Source organism: Aotus nancymaae, unplaced genomic scaffold (genome assembly GCF_030222135.1).
Source record: "Aotus nancymaae isolate 86718 unplaced genomic scaffold, 86718_ANA_hifiasm-v0.15.2.pri h1tg000040l, whole genome shotgun sequence".
Classification (NCBI taxonomy): Eukaryota; Metazoa; Chordata; class Mammalia; order Primates; family Aotidae; genus Aotus; species Aotus nancymaae.
Genome location: NW_026988454.1, coordinates 7,382,771 through 7,391,165, shown reverse-complemented (window position 1 = coordinate 7,391,165; position 8,395 = coordinate 7,382,771). Strand labels below are relative to the sequence as shown.

Here is an 8,395-nt window from a genome sequence, read left to right as displayed (position 1 = left end):
GTTGCTTCATCCAAGAGTCTGGAGTTTTCAGAGACATTGTCCTCAAACTTCCCCTTGGGCAATACCAGCGCCTGCAGGCAACAGCTCTGACGCTCTTAAGACTTAAATACAACCCACAGAAGTGCTGGCTTGGCTGGGAAAACCTTTTGCTAAACAGAAGAGCAACACTTTTTTCTTTTCTTTTCTGGAATTTGCAAACAGCATTGATTCTCAGCCTTGCCTTCCAAACGTTCCAGCTGGAACATTGCTGGGCAGCGTGGACACAGACGCGAACGTCATCCAGGCCGGCAGGGGGCGGCAGACCCCACACTTCGCCGCCGCCCCGGCCTCCCTGGGAGGGAGAGTCCAGCTGCCAAAGCCTGTCTCAGGTTTGTTCCCAAGCGACTTCAGTCAGCAGACGGTTCCAGTTCTGAGGCTGCAAAATTCAGGTTGGAAGGAGTGGGGCGTAAGGCTGAGTGGGGCAAGCAATCCAGGGGCGCCAGGGTGAGAGCCGCAGCGGGCCCGTGGCCGCCCAGAGGACACTGACGCTTCTGGAGCGCGCGAGGGGCCCCGCGGGACCCGACCGAGGCCGCCTGCGCTCCGCAGAGGGGCGGACACGGGGTGGGGCACCGGGCAGGGGCGTGGACGGGGCGCGGGTGGGCGGCCCCCCTCCCGCAGGCCCAGGGTGGCCCCTCCAAGGCAGCTGGGAAAGGCAGGACAACTCCCCTGCGCTGCCAGCCGGGCTTTTCTCTTGTGTTCTGGGGCGCGACCCAGCTCCATCCACCCGCTGGCTCCGGGGCTGAGCCCAGGTAGGTGGGTCGGAGGCCCTGAGAGAACTGGAAGTTGAAGGCGTTTCTGTTTCCAAGCGCAAGCACGCGGAGCCCCGATGCTCCAGCCCCTAGACTCTGGATTGGAAGCTGACAGGGGTAGGAGAGGTTTGCAGGAGGCTGCCCTCCGCCTTCCTCTGTTCTAACGCCTGCTGGATTCAGGGAGTCCTGGTACCTGTGTGTTTGACCAGAAAAACATTTCAACAGTAGAAAAGCCAATGTGATGAGTTACGCCTCCTTAACGTGCCCTGTTTGACGTTGTGGGCTTCCTTCCACAGACTAACCTTCTTTTGTGCAATCAGTGTGATCCTGTGTCAGCTATGCAAAACAATGTTTGTTTACTGAATCTGGTTGAAAAGGCAAGAAGTAGCGTCCCATGGGGCACATCGATCCGGGTGGAAAGGGATGTGTACGCCCTGAAACATGGACAGCCACATGCCACGCTTGGTTTTGTGTAGAACTAAAATGAGATGATCTTTTCACTGATGTTCAGAATTCTGGAGAATTCACTTAGGAAAATAAGCGTGTGTATCAGTGGATGACTACTATGGACATACTTTAACTGATTTCACAGAAGCAGTGCGCCTAATATTTTGAGACACAAAGTTTATTTGGTTCCTCTTTACCGTAATATGGTCAATTAGCTGCTTCCTAAGTTACACAGGGGGAAGGTACTTCCTGTTTTCTTTTTAAATCTCTTGTCCCTTATTTAAAGAAGCAATAGGGCGCCGGCAGTGGCTCACTCATATAATCCCAGCACTTCTGGAGGCCAAAGCAGGAGGATTGCTTGAGCACAAGAGTTCAAGACCAGCCTGGGCAACATGGCAAGACATCATCGCTGCAATAAATACCTAAAAAAGTATCCAGGAGTGGTGGTGCATGCCTCCCAGCTACTCTGGAGGCTGAGGTAGGAGGATGATTGAACCCAGGAGGTCAAGGCTGCAGTGAGCCGAGATTGCACCACTGCACTACAGCCTGGGCAACAGAGTGAGACCTTGTGTCAAAAAATAAATACTTCAAAAAACAAGAAAAATAATAATAAAAGAGAAATCTTTCTGCTACATTTAACTTATCCTCTACTATTGTAAAGTTTAAGCTTCAATAATTAATATAAGTACAGTAAAATTAATAAAGGTGGCTGATATGCTTAATGACTGAAATATTTCCATTTTTAAAAATTCTAGGCCAGGTGCGGTAGCTCACACCTGTAATCCCAGCACTTTGGGAGGCCAAGGCAGGTAGATCACAAGGTCAGGAGTTCAAGACCAGCCTGACCAACATGGTGAAACCCCGTCTCTACTAAAAATACAAAAATTAGCCTGACGTGGTGGTGTACACCTGTAATCCCAGCTACTCAGGAGGCTGAGGCAGGAGAATCACTTGAACCCAGGAGGCAGAGTGGCAATGAGCCAACATCAAGCCACTGCACTCCAGCCTGGTGGACAACAGAGCAAGACTTGGTCTCAAAAAAAAAAAAAAAAAAAAGAATTCTGATACATATGCATAAATGAGTGCAAGTGTAAATATATCCATATGTAAATGAAAAAGGTATATTTTATACTGTACTGAGTTTATACTTTTATTGTCCATCACTAAGACCCTTTTTGACTTTAAAAGCGGGTTATACAGACCTGTGAAACAAGCAACGGAAATGAAAACGCAGTTTTTGTGGTTCTGTAAACACAGAAGAAAAGTGGAAGTCAGTCAGGATCCACACTGCTGGCCACGCATTACGTTGGCCTTATCGGGAATCACTGTAGTCTGTGAGTGCTGATGAATCTGAATTCCCCGCATTTCGTGGCTCGGAAACTGCTCTTTTGACTAGATTACTGGTTTGAGGTTGTCGCTGTTGTCTTTCTTACAAGAGTAGAAAACAAGCGCACAGAATTGGATTTAGGTAAGTGGACATTTAGTGCAGTCACAGCGGTGCCCCACACAAGGAAGGCGATCAACAAATGTAGCCATGATAAGGGTCCCTCGCTGGGCCAGTCGCCCCCTACTCCCTCCCGTATCTGCACTCAGCTCCTGTGTTTCGGAGTTTCTCTTCTCACACCAGGCAGTGCCCAGAGCTTCAGGTCTCTCCATATCCTTCATCAATATCCTCTGAAAGTGTGAGTCCACCAGGTGTGGCCAGGAGAGTGAGACAGAGCCCTGGGGTCCTTTCTTATTATCCCTTGTTCAGGGTGTTCTCTTTCTGTTAATCCTACAAATAGTCATTTTAAAAAATACTGTTGATTTTATGCCAGTAGCTCAGCTATCCTGTGTAAGCTCCACACCCTCAACTCCGTAGCTAATGACATAGTTCATTATTATGCTAATTTAAGGAATGCTAAACATATGAAAAAGTACAGAGGGAACAAACACTGAAGCAACTTACCAACTTTCCCACAACCTGCAGTTAACAATTGTGAACGTTTTGTCATTTTAACTTTTCCCCAGTCCCTAGAGCTTTTGGGTCTCATCCTCTCTTCTCTAACCCAATCTCCCTCAGCCACACTCATGATGAAGTGTGTACCCTTCCAACCTGTTTTGGAACATTTAAAAAAAATTTTAATTAGTTTTTAAAATCAACTTTATATGTGCTCATAAATAGTCAAAAAGATCTTTAAAAAGGCTTGAGTATCCTTCTCCCCAGAGGCAAACACTTTGACTTTTTAAACTGATCCTATTGGCATTTACCTTTAAATCTCTAAATAACCTTCTGACTCTGGTACTTCTTTTTTCTGTTTTAATCATTACCTCTGGACTTCCCCCCACTGCAATATTAGGGTTAAATTCTCTTTAATGTGCCATCAACAATATACCACACACACACACTATACAACACATACCGCACACATCACACACCTCACATATACACCATACACCCACAACACACCATATGCAGCTTATACCATGTACACACAGATCACCCAGCACACACTGCACATACACACTATACATACACTATGCGCACACACATTATATATACCACACACCTCACACACATCACAAATCCATAACACACATGCACTCACAAACACACCATGCACACCACACAGCATGCACACACACCCCACACACACACACCATGCACACCCTACTTTTCATTATTTGAAGAACCTCCATTCTGTTTTCCATAATGGCCCCCGTTTACTTTCCCACCAAGTGTGCCAAGGTTTCCTTTCCTCCATATCCCCTAACATGCGTTGTCTTTTGCCTTTTTGATAATAGTCATTTTAATAGGTTTAAGGTGATATTCCAGTGTAGGTTGTTCTTTTGTTTTGTTTTTTATTTTTAGAGACAGTTTTTACTCTGTCACCCAGGCTGGAGTGCAGAGGTGTGATCATAGCTCACTGTAACTTCAAACTCCTGGGTTCAAGCAATCTTTCTGCCTCAGCCTCTCGAGTAGCTAGAACTATATAGGTACACAATACCATGCCCAGTTAATTTTTTATTTCCTTGTAGGGACAAGGTCTCACTATGTCGAGACCAGCTCAGGCTGGTCTCAGAACTCCTGGCCTCAAGCAATCTTCTCTCCTTAGCCTCCCAAAGTGCTGGGATTACAGGCATGAACCACCATGCCCAGCCCATATGTTTCTTTGATTTGCATTTTTCTGAGGAGTAGTGAGTTAGAGCACCTTTTTATATACCTCTTGGCCATTTGTCTGTCTTTTTTTGAGAAATGTCTATTCACGTCCTTTGCCTATTTTAAAAGTTGGGTCATTTGGGTTTCCTTTGTGCTGCTGAGTTAAGTTTCTTGCATATTTTGGATATTAACCCCAATGAGATGTATGGTTTGCAAGTATTTTCTCTCATTTCTTATGTTACCTTTTCATTCTGTTGATTATTTCCTTTGCTGTGCAGAAATGTGATTCAATCTCATTTGTCTATTTTTGTTTTTGTAACCTGTCCTTTGGGGTCATATACAATGAATCAATGTCCAAACCAATGTCAAGAAGCTTTTCTTCTATGTTTTCTTCCAGTAATTTCACAGTTTTTGATCACATGTTGAAGTTTCTAATCTATTTTGAGTTATTTTTTGAATGTGGTGTAAGATAAGGGTTCAGTTTCATTCTTCTGTATGTGAATATTCAGTTTTCCCAGTACCATTTATGGAAGAGACTATCCAGTTCCCATTTTGTGTTCTTGGCACCCTTGTCAAAGATCAGTTGAACGTAGATGCATGGATTTATTTCTGGTTTCTCTATTTGGTTTCACTGATCTTTGTGTCTGTTTTCATGCCAGTATCACACTGTTTTGATTACCGTTGCTTTGTAATATACATCAGAGAATATAATGCTTCCAGCTTTGTTCTCTGCTCAAGATTGTTTTGGCTATTCAGGTTCTATTGTGGTCCCATATGAATTTTAGGATTGTTTTTCTTTTTTAGTAAAGAATTACATTGGAATTTTTATATGAATTGCATTCAATCTGTAGATCACTTCAGCTGGTATAGACATTTTAATAATATTAATTATTTCAATCCATGAACACAGGCTGTCCTTCTACTTATATGTGTCTTCTTTAATTTCCTTCATCAGTGTTTTATAATTTTCAGTGTACAAGTCTTTCACTTCTTTGGTTAAGTTTATTCCTAAGCATTTTATTCTTTTGGGTTCTATTGTAAATGATACTGTTTTCTTGATTTTCTTTTAAAAATAGTTGTGCATAGAAATGGTACTACTTTTATATGTTAATTTTATATCTTGTAACTTCACTGAATTCATTTTATTAATTCCAAAAGTTATTTTGTTGAGGCCTTAGAGTTTTCTACATATATGATCATGTCATCTACAGAGATAATTTTACTTCTCCCTTTCTGATTTGCATGCCTTTTGCTTCTTTTTACTCCAGCTTAGGTTTACAGTACTATGTTGAATAGAAGTGGTGAGAGTGAACAAGGTATATTCCTAAAAACATACAACCTACCAAAACTGAATCAAGAAGAAATAGAAAGCCTGAATAGACCAATAAGAAAAAGAAGTTGAATCAGTCAACTTGTACCGGGAAATCTTTCCATTTTCCCCTCTTTGATTATAAAGTTAAATGTGGGCTTTTCATATATTACCTTTGTTATGTTGAGATAAGTTTTCCTATGCAATAAGGAAAATTTCCTTATTTCCTATGAGATAAGTTTTAATCATGAATGAATGTTGAACTTGTCAATTTTTTTGTCTGTCTATTGAGATGATCATGTTGTTGTTTTCTTTTATTTTGTTACTGTGGGTAATTGCATTGACTGATTTGTGTATGTTGAACCTTTCTTTTAATGTGCAGTGCAATTGGGTTTTCTAGCATTTTACTGGGGAGTTTCACATCTGTGTTCATCAGGGATATTGGCCTGTAGTTTTCCTTTCTTGTGGCGTTTTTATCTGGCTTTGGTATTAGGGAGATTCTAGACTCATAAAATGAGTTTGAAAGTGTTCCCTCTTCTGTTTTTTATAAGAATTCAAGAATAGTTGCAATTATTTTTTCTTTGCATGTTAATAAAATTTATCCATGAAGTCATCTGGACCTGGGCTTTTCTTTATAGGAGTGGGAGTGAGGTTGATGTCTGATTATTGTTACTGGTCTATTCAGGCTTTCTATTTCTTCTTGGTTCAGTTTTGGAAGGTTGTATGTTTTTAGTAATTGACACCTTCCTTCCAGATTCTTCAATTTGTTGGTGTATAATTGTTCATAATAGCTCCTTATAATACGTTTATTTCTGAGGCATCCATTGTAATACCTTTTTCATTTCTAGTTTTAATTACATTTTTCTCTTCTTTTCTTAGTCTAGCTCAGAGTTTGTTGATATTGTTTTCTTTTTCAAAAAGCCAAATCTTAGTTTTGTTGATTTTTTGGCAGGTTAGGGGAGTTCTCTTATCTATTTGATTTATTTTTGCTCTGATCTTTATTAGTTCCTTCCTTCTGCTTACTTTGCTGGATTTGTTCTTCTTTTTCTACTTCTTTGAGATGTAAAGTTAGGTTGTTTATCTGATATCTTTCTTTTTGATGCAGGAGTTTTTTGTTATAAACTTCCCTGTTAGTACTTTTTTTGCCTTAAGTTTTGAGATATTGTGTTTTCATTTTCATATGTTTAAAACATCCTTTGATTTCCTCTTTGACCTAATAGTTGTTCAGGAGCATGTTGATTGGTTTCCATGTATTTGTGATTTTTTTTAATGTTATTGATTTCTAGTTTCATTCCTTTGTGATTAGAAAAGACACTTAAAATGATTTTTGCTCTTCTTAAATATTTAAGATTTGTGACCTAACATGTGATATATCCGGTGCTGTGTGCACTTAAGAAAATAGGTATTCGTTTGGAGTAGTCTGCCTATATCTGTTAGGTTCGTTTTGTCTTTAGTGTTGTTAGTTCTGCTATTATTGCTTTTCTGTCTGGATGATCTATCCATTATAAAGGATACAGTATTGAAGTCACCTACTATTATTGTATTGATGTCTATTTCTCCTCTTAGGTCTGTCAATGTTTGCTTTATATATTTAGATCCACTTGGATGTTGGGTGAATATATACTTGTAATTGGTATATCTTCCTGATGAATTGGCCCTTTTATCATTATATAATGACCATCTTTGTCTCTTGTAACAGTTTTTTAAAGTCCATTTTGTCAGATATAATTATAGCCATTCCTGTTCTCTTTTTGTTATCATTTGCGTAGAATATCTTTTTCTATCTTTTCATTTTCAGCCAAGGTATGTCCTTAAAGTTGAAGTGAGTCTCTTGTAGGCAGCATGTTGTTGGATCTTAGTTTTTATCCTATTCAACTACTGTATGTCTTTTGATTGGAGAATTTAATCCATTTACATTAAAGTAATTATTGATAGGTAAGAATTTCATTTTGTTATTTTGTTAATTGTTTTTCTGACTTATGCCTAATTCCTTTGTTCCTTTCTTCCTGTTTTTCTGTTGTCTTTTGTAATTTGATAATTTTTTGGAGTGATATTCTTTGGTTCCTTTCTTTTTATCTTTTTTTTTTTTTTTTTTTTTTTGAGACGAAGTTTCGCTCTTGTTACCCAGGCTGGAGTGCAATGGCATGATCTCGGCTCACTGCAACCTCCGCCTCCTGGGTTCAGGCAATTCTCCTGCCTCAGCCTCCTGAGTAGCTGGGATTACAGGCACATGCCACCATGCCCAGCTAATTTTTTGTATTTTTTAGTAGAGACGGGGTTTCACCATTTTGACCAGGATGGTCTCGATCTCTTGACCTCGTGATCCACCTGCCTCGGCCTCCCAAAGTGCTGGGATTACAGGCATGAGCCACCGCGCCCAGCCTCTTTTTATCTTTTGTATATTTACTAGAGATGTTTTCTCTTTTGATTATCAGGAGGCTTACAATAAGCATTTTATAGTTGTAACAATCTATTTTAAGTTGATAACAATTTAACTTAAATGTCATACAAAAACTATTTCTCCTTCATCTCATTTTTTTATCGATGTCACAATTTACATCCTTTATACTGTGTATCCATTAATATATTATTATACCTATACTTATTTTTAATACTTTTGTCATATATTATAGTTAAAAATGAAATATATATACCACCATTACACTATTAGACTATTTTGAATTTTACCATATGCTTACATTTGCCGGTAAG

General features: G+C 39.9%; 1 long non-coding RNA gene across 1 annotated transcript in view; it reads left to right on the top strand.

The window, feature by feature from the left end:
* Nucleotides 1-348: 348 nt before the first annotated feature.
* Nucleotides 349-8,395, top strand: part of LOC135268273 (uncharacterized) — a 58,261-nt gene continuing 50,214 nt past the window's right edge. Inside the window, exon 1 of the long non-coding RNA XR_010336540.1 lies at nt 349-428. This is a non-coding gene — a long non-coding RNA (uncharacterized LOC135268273). The remainder of the gene's footprint in view (nt 429-8,395) is intronic.